Source organism: Pseudochaenichthys georgianus, chromosome 1, assembly GCF_902827115.2.
Source record: "Pseudochaenichthys georgianus chromosome 1, fPseGeo1.2, whole genome shotgun sequence".
In the NCBI taxonomy this organism is placed as follows: domain Eukaryota; kingdom Metazoa; phylum Chordata; class Actinopteri; order Perciformes; family Channichthyidae; genus Pseudochaenichthys; species Pseudochaenichthys georgianus.
Window position 1 is genome coordinate 6,675,225 of NC_047503.1, and position 12,385 is coordinate 6,687,609.

A 12,385-nucleotide genomic window follows, 5' to 3' on the forward strand; every position below is an offset into this window, starting at 1 on the left:
TGTGTTTAAGCGCCTTCTGACAAACCCATCTTCATGGTCAAACCTTTTTGTAGCTTTCCGTCCTTGTCTTATGATTGTGTTTGTTTATTTACATCTGTCTTTAATTTGTCTGTTTTAATGTATTTATTCTTTTTTCATTAAGATTGTTTTGTGTGTGTTTGGGTAAAACACACTCTAACCGTCTTTTAAAAAAGCTATGTAATTACTTCCATGAACAATGTAGAAAGCTGAGAGATGCAGTGAACCAATGATGCCAGCAGGGGGCGACATTGGTCAGTTACAAATCTATTTATCTTTCTATCTAATCTATGTATCTATCTATCTATCTATCAGATAGCTAGTTAGATAGCTACCTATCCATCTATCCATCTATCTACCTGTGGTTTGACCACATATGGTGCAGTTTATAGTGAAAGTGACATACTGATATTCTGATACATGTGATATGTGTGTTTGTCTCTTTCTGAAGCGAGAACATGTAGGATATTTAACGTTAAGTCATTATTTGAACATTCGAGCAGGTTGCCTACGGCTGTTGTGGTCCACACGAGCACGGCATGCACGCTCACACGTACGCGCATTACAAACGCAGATCGCGAAACACCCAGGTGTGTAAACAACAGCTCGCGCGCGGTCCGTCTGATCTCCACTGTTGGTTTTCCCTTTATGAAGCGAGAGTACCGAGAGAAAGAGAGAGAGAGACGGAGACGGAGACAGAGAGAGAGAGAGAGAGCGGTGGAAATAAAGGAAGAGAGAGAGGTGGAAAGAAAGGAAGAGCGCGCGAGAGAGAATTACAGTCGTTTAATCCGCCTGTGTCACCTGCACACGCTGGGACTCTTTGCATCGCACTTTACAGGGACGTCGACCTCGCGCTTCCTAAACGCCAGGTGATGGATAACTGACTTGTCGCTGGAAGGTGCGACGTATTTTCTTGTGGCGCTTTTCGAAGTTCCACATCCAGGACGGTCTGGACGGCTCGCCCTGCGCGCTGGAAGCAGGAGGGGATTAGAGAGGAGATACCCGCTGCTCGGTAATGTCTTTACACCTGATTATCACAGCCAACTACACGGAATAACAACCAGACACACCGTGCCCAAAATAGATTCCTGTCTGTATTTGTTAGTGCCTCACTGCGAGCTAGCAAAGCAAATGACGTTGCTTTATTAGCCAGACAAACGCCACACTTTAAAAACAACAACGAAAAAAGCCAAAAATGAACGGTCAAACTGCTTTTCTTTTACACCAGTTCACTGTAATATAGATAATAAACTCAAATGTATTGAACTGTAAAAACATAGAGAAATTGTAAATGAAAACCAACTTGACGAGTTTAGCTTTCAAACGTATGCCCTAATTGAGAAAAGCCTTCTCGACATTTGCCATTACAGCTAATTGCCAATACCTCTAATTCACAACAGTGAGAACATACCTGCTACTCTTCTCTAACAGTACTCCAGCTAATGGGTAGAGACAGACACATGTTACTACCCTCCCATTTTACGGTTTAAGTCATATTATGCACGATATACTTCACAGCAGCATGTAGATAAGACATTGCACATTCATTAAAAGTAATAGAAGCTTTACATATCAACAGTAGAAGATAACAAAAGTGGTACATGATAGTGATATACATATCAATAGTGAAGGATATATATCTAGAGAATATCTATTGAATAGAGTGAATCTATTGTAGGCTATATCTATTGAATAATATGATGAAGGGTGCTCATGGGGGGGAGGTGGCAGGTTGATAAAAGGGATTTGTGTAAGGGGAATGGAAGGTATCAGGGATGAAGTCCTCGTGTTCCACATGTCTCAATCCAGTCAGCTTAGATCAGGGGTGTCAAACTCAATTTCATCGTGAGCCACATTAGCATTATGGTTGCATTCAAAGGGCCGGTTGTAACTATATAAATATACATATATATAAATACATAATATATAGGAAATAATATATTATATTATTGCCTCTGCATTGGATTATTATTGGATAGGGTAATGACTTAGTAATTAACTACGTCTGAAAGCAGAAGTCTAGGGCAAATAATTGCAAGTCTCTTCAGTGGCATGTCACAAAATGAGATGCATTGTGGGACATATAGTTTATGGGCAACATGCTTCTGTAAAATAAGATAAGATGGACCTTTATTAATCCCTGTGGGGAAATTCAGTAGTTTAACAGCAACAGGGTAAGATTGAAAAACAGGGCAGCACAGATTCTCACAAATTAATCAAATTAAGGATAAATCAAAGATATAAAAAAAAAAGAGAAATAACTATAAAATAAGAAATTAATTAAAATGAACATAGATATACTGTAAAGTAGCATGTAACCGTATAATAAACGTATTATATTCTTTGCAAGCTCTTGCGGTCCACATAAAATGAAGTTGCAGGCCGGATTTGGCCCCCGGGCCTTGAGTTTGACACCCCTGGTTTAGATACAAACAGACTGAGGCATTCCCTGACTCCTTTTAAAGCAAATGACTCAGTCATTTTCTATATTCAACTACTGTTAAAGAATTAACGAATGGACCAACAGTACGTAGTCCGTGTGTATTCAGAATTTGTTTTACTAATGCATCACTTCAACCATGGAACTTGCACAATCACACACAAAAACACCTATTATGTGCACACAGACACACTCAGATACACACTACTACAGTATGCATCTTACAGTATTATGTTGCTCCACTTATTTTGCTGCATCATCCCCCTGAAACACATCCTGTACAAAGGTTCAAAGGCTTTATTGTCATATGCACAATGGCTTCAACCTAGTTTGGCTATGCAAATCTAAGGCATTTCAAACAGTGCAATATATAATATAGTTAAAACATGAAAACAAGTGAAAATAGTGCAATAAGAAATTAACAAAATCTTTCAAGACAATGGTGACACAATGTGCAAGTTTGCTAAAACAAGTGATGATGTTATTGTAACATGCTAATGAGTGGCACATTCTACTGCTATGTATATGGCTTGGCTCTATCTCCATGTTAGGTGTATTTGCCAATATTTATAACACAGTGTACTGTACATGTATCTGTGTTTCAACGTGAATACAAAGTGAGCCCTGACACTTAGAGCAGTATTGAAACAGAAGAAGAAGAATATGAGGCCGCCTGCGTTCTGAAGCGTTTACTAATTTATGACGTTATTTTTAGGCTTAGCTACATTTTCGATGGTTCGTATTTGTCAAGTTTAATACTGAGCGAAAACTTGGGGTGTGTCTGTCAACCTCTTTGTACGTTAGTGCACACAAAAACATACAGTACAGTACACAGACGCACACACAAGGCTGCACACATTCTGACATATATGATGTGTGGATATACTTGAAAGGCCCATTGGCATTGCATTATTTATAATGATAGTAAAGTTTAAAAGTATGCTTAATTAGTATGCTTTTCAAAATCAATGTTTTAATAGAGCTTGACATGAATATGCACATTGTTGAGCTTTGGCGTATCTGATTTAACCAAATCCCCCTCAGCTCCCTCTTCACCGTCACAGACTCACAGCTTTACACAGCTTTATTAACCTATAGTTACATTATATCCCTAACCAGAAGTAATGACATATTGAACTTTTAACCCCAAAACTAAACGTGACACTTCCAATTTGGATATACTCTGGTTACTTTTAGAACCTGAATAATTTAAGAGGTACATCCATTTAAAATTGTCTCTACATATTGAGGATGTTAAAGACACTATGAGTAGGATTTTCCTTAAAAATTATGCAGACAAAGATCTCTGTATGATCTAGTGTCACATAGATGCCAGAACAGCAGACATGGCTTGTTCCAAAAGGAGAGTAAATCTTGGTTTGACTTTCACTGTCTCAACACCATAACCCTGGTTGACCTACAGAGGAGGCCAATGCATTTGAATGTAATGTGTACAAACAACCGCTACTTCTAAAGAGACTAAGACCCCATTTGCTCGCAAACGCATACAAAACGCAAACGAACCGAATACGATATCAAAAAAGTATTCCGTTCACATGAGACCGCTCGGGAGCGCTGGAGACGCTGTAGTACATATGCCGGGCCTGTAAGTGGCGCTGTACTTCTGCCACAAAAGCAGTGAAGAAGACCCCCGAGCATGGTTGCCATGGTTGCCCTTATGTTTATGCCCCGCGGTGGATTTAGCAACATGTCCACTTGTTGCTGATGGTTGTGGTAGAGGAGCTGTAGATTTTGCACTAACATCTGTAGCATGGTCAGTAGCAGTAGCAGTAGCTACTGACAGTAGCTACTGCTAGTAGCTACTGCTACTGCTACAGCAGTGAGCAGCAGAGGTGGGGAGAGGTGGGGCTATGGCTTCACCGTTATCAGAAAATGATCGTATAGGGCGTACACACGGAGCCGTTTGGCCCCCCAGAGCGTTCCGTTTGCAGATCTATCCACTTGGGACCCATTATCGTTTGCGGGGTCCGTTGCCGCGTTTCCGTTACGGCCTCGTGTGCAGTGGCGACAGCCCCACCTAGTGTCAGCAGAAAGTATTAAAAATAATGATTAAAAAAAAATATATATATATATATATATAAAATATATTTTAAGATCATGTTTAATCATCTGATTCGTCTGTACACTGCTGTTTTAGTCTGTGTTCTTCTAATTAGTGTCTACAGTGTGTGCCTATTGAGCTGTTTAGAGCCATGTGGAACAAAACCCGATCATGCCCCTCCCTCTCACTGTCTAAATGAATGGTGACTGTAAAAACTACACTGCACATGCTCGGAGTATTTTCCTATTTAATGTGTGAGGCAAACAAATAATGACCATAGGGGCATATAGCTGCCATCCCCACCATACGTCATCTCACATAATTCAGAGCTGATTGGCTGTAAGTACGTGTGCCGCGAAAAGTGTGGTGTGTGAAGAGGAGACGAGAGACGCGTCCTAAAACCCGGAAGTAAGCTGCGCATGGCTTCCCTCCACAAAAAAGCAATGAGATTTCTCCATAGGATTTTAGAAAATAGCTCGAAATAAGATCTGTGGGAAACGTACCTGTTAGATAAATGCACGTTTTGTTCAGCCGGATAATATCCACATGTCTACCCTACTTTTATCATTTTCGAATCATAAATCTATCGATTAGATTTATGATTCGACTTTTGAAACTAGAAGAAGATAAGGAGGACAAAAAAGTAATAGAGATTTTTGTCCAGAAGGATAGGCAAATGGACTTCATCTTCAAGTCAAGGTAAGACCGCAATTGTATTGAAAATGGGATCTTACTAAGAGAGAACAATTCAATATTTAAAGGATAACATTCATTTTTTTGGGTATCCTTTTGTTGAACTGTCTGTTTAAAATTAATCGAAGCATCAGACTAAAAACGCTTTTGAAAATAATATTATATTTTGATTTAGGTCAAAATATAATGTTTGTAAACCTGAAGAGTCAGTGCCAGTGCCTCACCAGCCATGAACCTCACTGCACGTCACTGCAGAAGCTTATATATAGACATCTAAGTTTGTTGTGCCCCACCACTTTTGTACATATAAAAACGCCACTGCTCATGTGAACGAACGGGCTATAGGAAAGAGAAAAGTAGCGGATACAACCGTTTGCGTTCGCGTGTAAACAGCACCTAAGAGTAACTGCTCTCAATAGGTCTAAAAGCTTCAACCATAATCTCTATATAGTGCTTTCAGTCTGAAGCTCCTGATTAGTGAGTTTTCAAACTTTAGCAGAAATAGTTATTTAAGCGCTTTTAGTGCAGAGTAGGCAATAGGCATCTCAGAAGATCAAAGGCAAGTCATTTTATCAGCAACGTCCGTATACTGTAAGGTAGGTCAATTAACTATATTTCTCAAAGGAGCTTTGAAGAGAGACTATAGTGTCAGTTGCTTGACAAAAAGGGCTGTCTGACACCAATGTAAAGCGGTGTAACTGTAAAACTATTCTAAATATAGCGTACCATTATACTTACGTTTACATTTTTAGAAGTATAAAACATATGTTGCTGCTTCCTCCGTACAGAATCCACTGCTCACACAGAGCTACATCCAGTGAACATGAGAGTAACCAGTGCTTGCAAACTCAACTCAACTATCTTGCATATCTTTGGTTTCAGTAAATCAAATCAAATCAGGTTTTATTTATATAGCACATTTATAAACGATTTTTAGTCGAGCCAAAGTGCTGTACATATAATAAAAATCGCCTACAGTAGAGACACTTTACAGCAAATACAACAGCACAGATTGTTCAGAATATCAGTATGAGAAAAACGACACCCTCTATCCTTAGACCCTCACATCGTACAAGGAAAAACTTCCAGAGAAAACCCACAGTTTAAGGGGAAAAAATGGGAGAAACCTCAGGGAGAGCAACAGAGGAGGGATCCCTTTCCCAGGACGGACAGACGTGCAATAGATGCCGTGTGTAAATCGAAGAGATAATACATTTTACAGCATATAGACCGAATGTTAGGAAATGCATGTGTCTGTAAGCTAGCTTGGTACCCAAAGTACTAACTTACTACCTAATATAACTCATGTGAATTACATTTAAATATTGCCCACTTCAGCTGGGGATTGGTCAGAATCCAAAAAGCGAATGTGATAAATTAATTCCCTCATGAGTTATCAGACACCATCACAATGCCCACATGATGTCTAGAAACAGGGTTTAAAACATTGGCTACACATGGATAAATATGCTAGCACCAGTTAGCTCTTACCCTATTTAATTATTTACCACAAACACCCATTTAGAGTATTGACTAAGTGGAGATCGAAGATAAATGTGTTCTCTGAATCAAAGCCAAACACTTAACTTTATAAACTGAAATGAATTATGAATCAACTAATGAGAGAGTGCAACATATCATCCAAACCTTCACTCTTTCTGACACTGCGTATAAAACACAAATCTTGAAAATCTCTCTAAATGTTATCCTTAAAGGCCCTGTCACACTGTCCCGAAATTGACACCCGATGGACACACGATAAAGGAAATGTTCAAATTCGGCTGTGATCGTAGGGCATCTAAGCCATCGTATGACCGCCGGTGGAGTTTCTCAGGCTCCGGCAGCAACTTCGTGAGCGGCAACTTCGTAAGGCACTCGTGAGGGCATCTTGTCAAGTCGTGTCATCTTTGTGTTATCATCAGTGCATTCACACTCACTCTGATCGGGGCGAATGCCCGATGGCACCGATGATAACAAGATGCCCTCACAATGGCCTTACGAAGGGCAAAATTGACACACGAATTCAACACGAAAATGAACCTTAGCAAGGTCCTTCGGCAATTTTTTGGCATGCCAAAGATTTTGCCTCCGCTCACGAAGTTGCTGCCGGAGCCTGAGAAACTCCGCCAGCGGTCATACGATGACTTAAGATGCCCTCACGAATGGCCCGATGTTGCTACGATCACAGCCGAATTTGAACATTTCCTTTATCGTGTGTCCATCGGGTTGTTTTATTGCACAACAAAATCATGTAAATATATTATGTAAATAACCCAATTTGTGTTCTGTGAAACTAAAAAGGATAGAATATATTATTTTGAAGGACAGTTGACAGGAAATTGTTGTTGTTATGGAAACAACATTACGGAGAAAACGTAATATTTTCTACATATAAAGACGGAGAAAGTAAAGAACAAAGTCTGAAGATATCAGTACAGTATCATAGTACTGTAACATAATTGTTTTTGGTACTTTCGTTGCAGTTGTATGTCTTAAATGTAATGTAAATGTTGCCTTTGTGTGTGGTTCGGGGCCATCTTCGTGCGAAATTCACAATTCCATATTCGTGTGTCCATCGGGTGTCAATTTCGGGACAGTGTGAGAGGGCCTTAAAGGGACAGTTCAACCGAAAGACAAACACATATTTATATTCTTCCTATATCCGTATTAATAGTTAACAATTGACTTTGTCTCGGTGGAACCAAACTAAACTAATGTCTTAATTAGACATCGGGTAACTTTTCATTTTCATTTCAAACTTTTATTTAACCAGATTGGTCCCATTGAGATCATAGATCTCTTTTTCAAGGGAGACCTGCAGCATATAGGTTCCACATGAAACATAAAACAATAAAGGACATTATACATTATATTTACAGAATACATTTACATAGTTATAGACATTTACAAGTGCCCATATCAACGAGCATTTCATTTAGTCTAGCTTTAAAAACATGCAAAGGAATGAGATTGCTCAGTTTCAATTCTTGCTGAAGATTGTTCCAAGCAAGTGGAGCTGCGCACATAAAAGCTGTCTTACCTAAGACCGTGCTTGCTCTTGGCACATCTAACAATACTACATCATGCGATCTCAGACAATAGCTGCTTGCAACTCTCTGTGTTATCAGAGAGCAGATATAATACGGGACTTTACCAACAAAGCTTTATAAATAAACGTGTATCAATGACTGAGCCTCCGTACAGTAAGTGATGGCAAACCTGCCTTGGCATACAGGGTACAGTGATGTGTAAGTGCTTTACAATTTGTGACAAATCTCAGTGCGCTGTGATAGGCGGCATCTAACTTGTTCAGGCAAAAGGCAGGTGCATTCATATACAATACATCACCATAGTCCAGCACAGGTAAAAAGGTCACAGTGACTAGCCTTTTCCTGGCTTCAAATGAGAAACAGGACTTGTTTCTGAAAAATAAACCTAGTCTAACCCTCAGCTTATTAAGCAGATTAATGACCTGAAGTTTAAAAGTATGACAATCATCAAGCCAGATACCTAGGTATTTATAACAGGCAACCACTTCTAGTACTTGTCCTTGGATAGTAACAATATCTAAAACAGGCTCTGGTGTCTTTTTAGCTTTTGAAAAAAGCATTACCTTGGTTTTCTCAACATTTAAAAGAAGCTTTAGTTCAGCGAGCTGAGTCTGAATAATGTTAAAAACAGCCTGTAATTTAACAACTGCCTCCTTAATGGAGGGACCTGCACAGTACATCAAGGTATAATCCGCATACAAATGTAAAGTAGCTTCATCCACATTTTCACCTAAGCTGTTGATGTAGATGGAGAATAAAAGTGGACCTAAAACAGAACCTTAAAGGAATGGTATGCTCATGACACTCATTTTTAAAAAATTATCATCCGATAAAACAGACCAGTCTCTGCCAGTCTCTCTTTTTTTTTTTTTAATCCGATGACATTATCAGTGATTTTAAACTGATTATATACCGAAATAACATCAACACTGTGGGCGCCGCCATTTCCCGGACGTGACGTAATCCATGCGTTTGGTTTTCGAAGACACGTTGATCTCCATGTTATTTACTGTAGTTTCTCTATTCAAATATGCCTCACTGTATCGCGAAATATTGCCATAATTCGGATAGGAACAATCCACGGAATGCTCGGTTCCATCTGTTGCCAAAAGGTAAGCATAAGAAGTACATTCGGAGGCAGTGGCTAGCGAAATGTGGCCGGCCCGAACCGAGAGATTTACAGGCTCATGTATGCAGCGAACATTTCACATTTCCGGACGACTACTCTGAGAGTATGATCAAACATAACATGGGATTTAAAGAACAACCATTACTCAATTGAGATGCAGTACCATCGGTCTTTCTGGTGTCATCACCGACCAGGACACCAGTTCGGCCAGTAGAGAAATTGCCCTCTGCAAGTGTGAAGCGACGGAGGAGCAGAAGTAGTGCTCGGAGTAAGAATAAGGTATGTTATAGCGCATTTCCATTGCAGCGGCTAGCCCCGTTTTAACGTCCAGGCCAGGACAGTTTTTGGTGGCCTTTCCATATAGCGTAGTACCGACTAGTGTGTATTTCCCCCCAGTTTTTCCGGCCCCATAAAATCGTGATTCTATGGCCAGGGACAACGAAGCTGAGTATGCTAAACTATAGAGAGGGAATCGCTAGCAAGGGTGGTACTACATGCATACATATAGTATCTTATATCATCTTCCCATTATACACACATGCATTTTCAAACATTTGGACTACCTATGTTGCAAATGTATTATCTTTTCAATTTATACACGGCATCTATTGCACGTCTGTCTGTCCTGGGAGAGGGATCCCTCCTCTGCTGCTCTCCCTGAGGTTTCTCCCATGTTCCCTTTAAACTGTGGGTTTTCTTCGGAAGTTTTTCCTTGTACGATGTGAGGGTCTTAGGACAGAGGGTGTCGTATTGTCATACTGATATGTATGGATGAATTCCCCCATCCAATCTCTTCACATTGGTCAAAACTTGTTCCTCTGCTGACGAGTCCGAACTGAAATACTCCACCATGTTTCCGTGTGTTGACAAAGTGAACGCATGGATGACGTCACGACCATCACGTGACTACTGAAAATGGCAAACATGGCGGCGGCCAGACGGAATATACAGGTCTTGATAAAAAAGAGCTATAAAATCATTATTTACCGGGGAATATCGCTGATTTCTTCAGGGTATGGTTTAAACATAACGTTTCACTAAATACTGAAGTTTTGATTAATTATCTAATGAGTGGACCATTCCTTTAAGGAACACCATTAGCAATGTTTAACCACTCAGAAGACAGCCCCTCAAAGTGAACACATTGGGACCTTTCAGAGAGGTAGTTCACTGAGTAGCCTCTGCTTTAAGATGCGATGATCGACGGTATCAAACGCTTTTGAAAGATCAACAAATAGAGCTGCACAACTCTGCTTATTATCTAAAATACTCGTAATGTCATTCACCACTTTCATTGTGGCAGTGATGGTGCTATGTTGCTTTCTGAAGCCTGACTGATGTTTAGACAGGATATCATTTTTACATAAAAACTCCTTTACTTGTTCACTCACTCGGCGTTCGAGCATCTTCGCCAGAACTGACAATTTAGAGATTGGCCTATAGTTATTTAAAATAGTTTCCTCCCTTCCTTTTAGCAAAGGCAGGACATAAGCAGACTTCCATACTTTTGGAAGTGCATTTGTGCTGAGGGAGAGGTTAAAAAGAGTAGTGAGAGGTGGAGCAATACAATCTGCAGCTATCTTTAAAAAGAAAGGTTCTACGTTGTCCGGGCCGGCCGGTTTCTTAGGATCTAACTTAGATAATGCTTCATGAACAACATTAACAGTAAAAGGAGTAAAACTGAAAGGGTTTTCCAGACCACATTGTTCAACTTGTGTCAATATAGACATGATGCTACACATAGATCAGTTAGGTTCTCCACAATTCAATTGTTCAGTTTATTTTACAGAATCTATTGGCACCAAAGTCATTTATTCAGATGTACCATCATGATAAACAAGAAAAAAGTGACTCCTTAACTTTAATGTTTGAATATGTGTCCATACATCGATAATTGGTGTTCGTCTAGCAGGCTCACCCATCAAATCAATCAAATGTTTTTTCATAAAAAATGAATCGTTTTTGTTACCTTGGTGGCTAAAGAAAAAAGAAACATTCTATTATTTTGGAGAAAAGGCATCTACAGTATAATATCAATATATCCACCACCTGGCAGTTCAAACCTCAATATTGATATATATATATATATAAACAGCCCTACTGTACATGTAAGATAATCCAAATGTATTCTAGATTTTGAGGTGGACTGTCCCTTTTAAGTAAAACATATCTTTCATGTAGATACCATGTACTGTATCACCCTGTGACTGTGGGAAAAGACAGCCAAACACACTGTCATGAATACTTACAATGTCAGTCAAACACTGTCTGTATCAATCAGGCTAGGACATTTACCTGAGAAGTTCATTAGGGGTGTGTGTGTGTGTGTGTGTGTGTGTGTGTGTGTGTGTGTGTGTGTGTGTGTGTGTGTGTGTGTGTGTGTGTGTGTGTGTGTGTGTGTGTGTGTGTGTGTGTGTGTGTGTGTGTGTGTGTGTGTGTGTGTGTGTGTGTGTGTGTGTGTGTGTGTGTGTGTGTGTGTGTGTGTGTGTGTGTGTGTGTGTGTGTGTGTGTGTGTGTGTGTGTGTGTGTGTGTACAGCTCCTAAGCTCCTTGTATCTGCTCTCAGCTGGCCTTAGTGAACATATAGTCAGGTCAAGAGCTGAACAGACCAAAGAAAGAAATATAAATACTGTATTATTCCAAATATACCAAATATAATTTTCTCAAAAAGCCAGCATAAAGACTCCTTGTCAATGTATTAAGTAATATTGACAGTGCAGTGTGCGAAAAAGTACACGTCCCACCGTCCGGGACGTGTTATTTACAATATCGGACAAGTAGATCTTTCAATTGACTTGTCCGGCGGACAAGTGACGTTTTTCGGCCTGATTTATTGACAAATTATTGATACATTCAGTTTACAAAAGGCAGAACTCATTCGCAAATTGTACGTGTCCGCCATTGTTCGTTTAGAAGTGTTAGTTTCGGTTCTGCTTGTCGATTCCTAAGGAAATGCATCTCGCCGCTTTCTGTACAGTTAGACGGGGCGGGGCG

At 39.8% G+C, this 12,385-nt stretch overlaps 1 protein-coding gene across 1 annotated transcript in view; it reads left to right on the top strand.

Annotated features, from left to right (window-relative positions):
• Positions 1 to 967: 967 nt before the first annotated feature.
• LOC117440617 (FERM and PDZ domain-containing protein 1) overlaps positions 968 to 12,385 on the top strand; it is an 80,238-nt gene continuing 68,820 nt past the window's right edge. The window contains exon 1 of the mRNA XM_034076886.2: positions 968 to 1,030. The gene's annotated coding sequence lies outside the window, so the exon portion shown is untranslated. The remainder of the gene's footprint in view (positions 1,031 to 12,385) is intronic.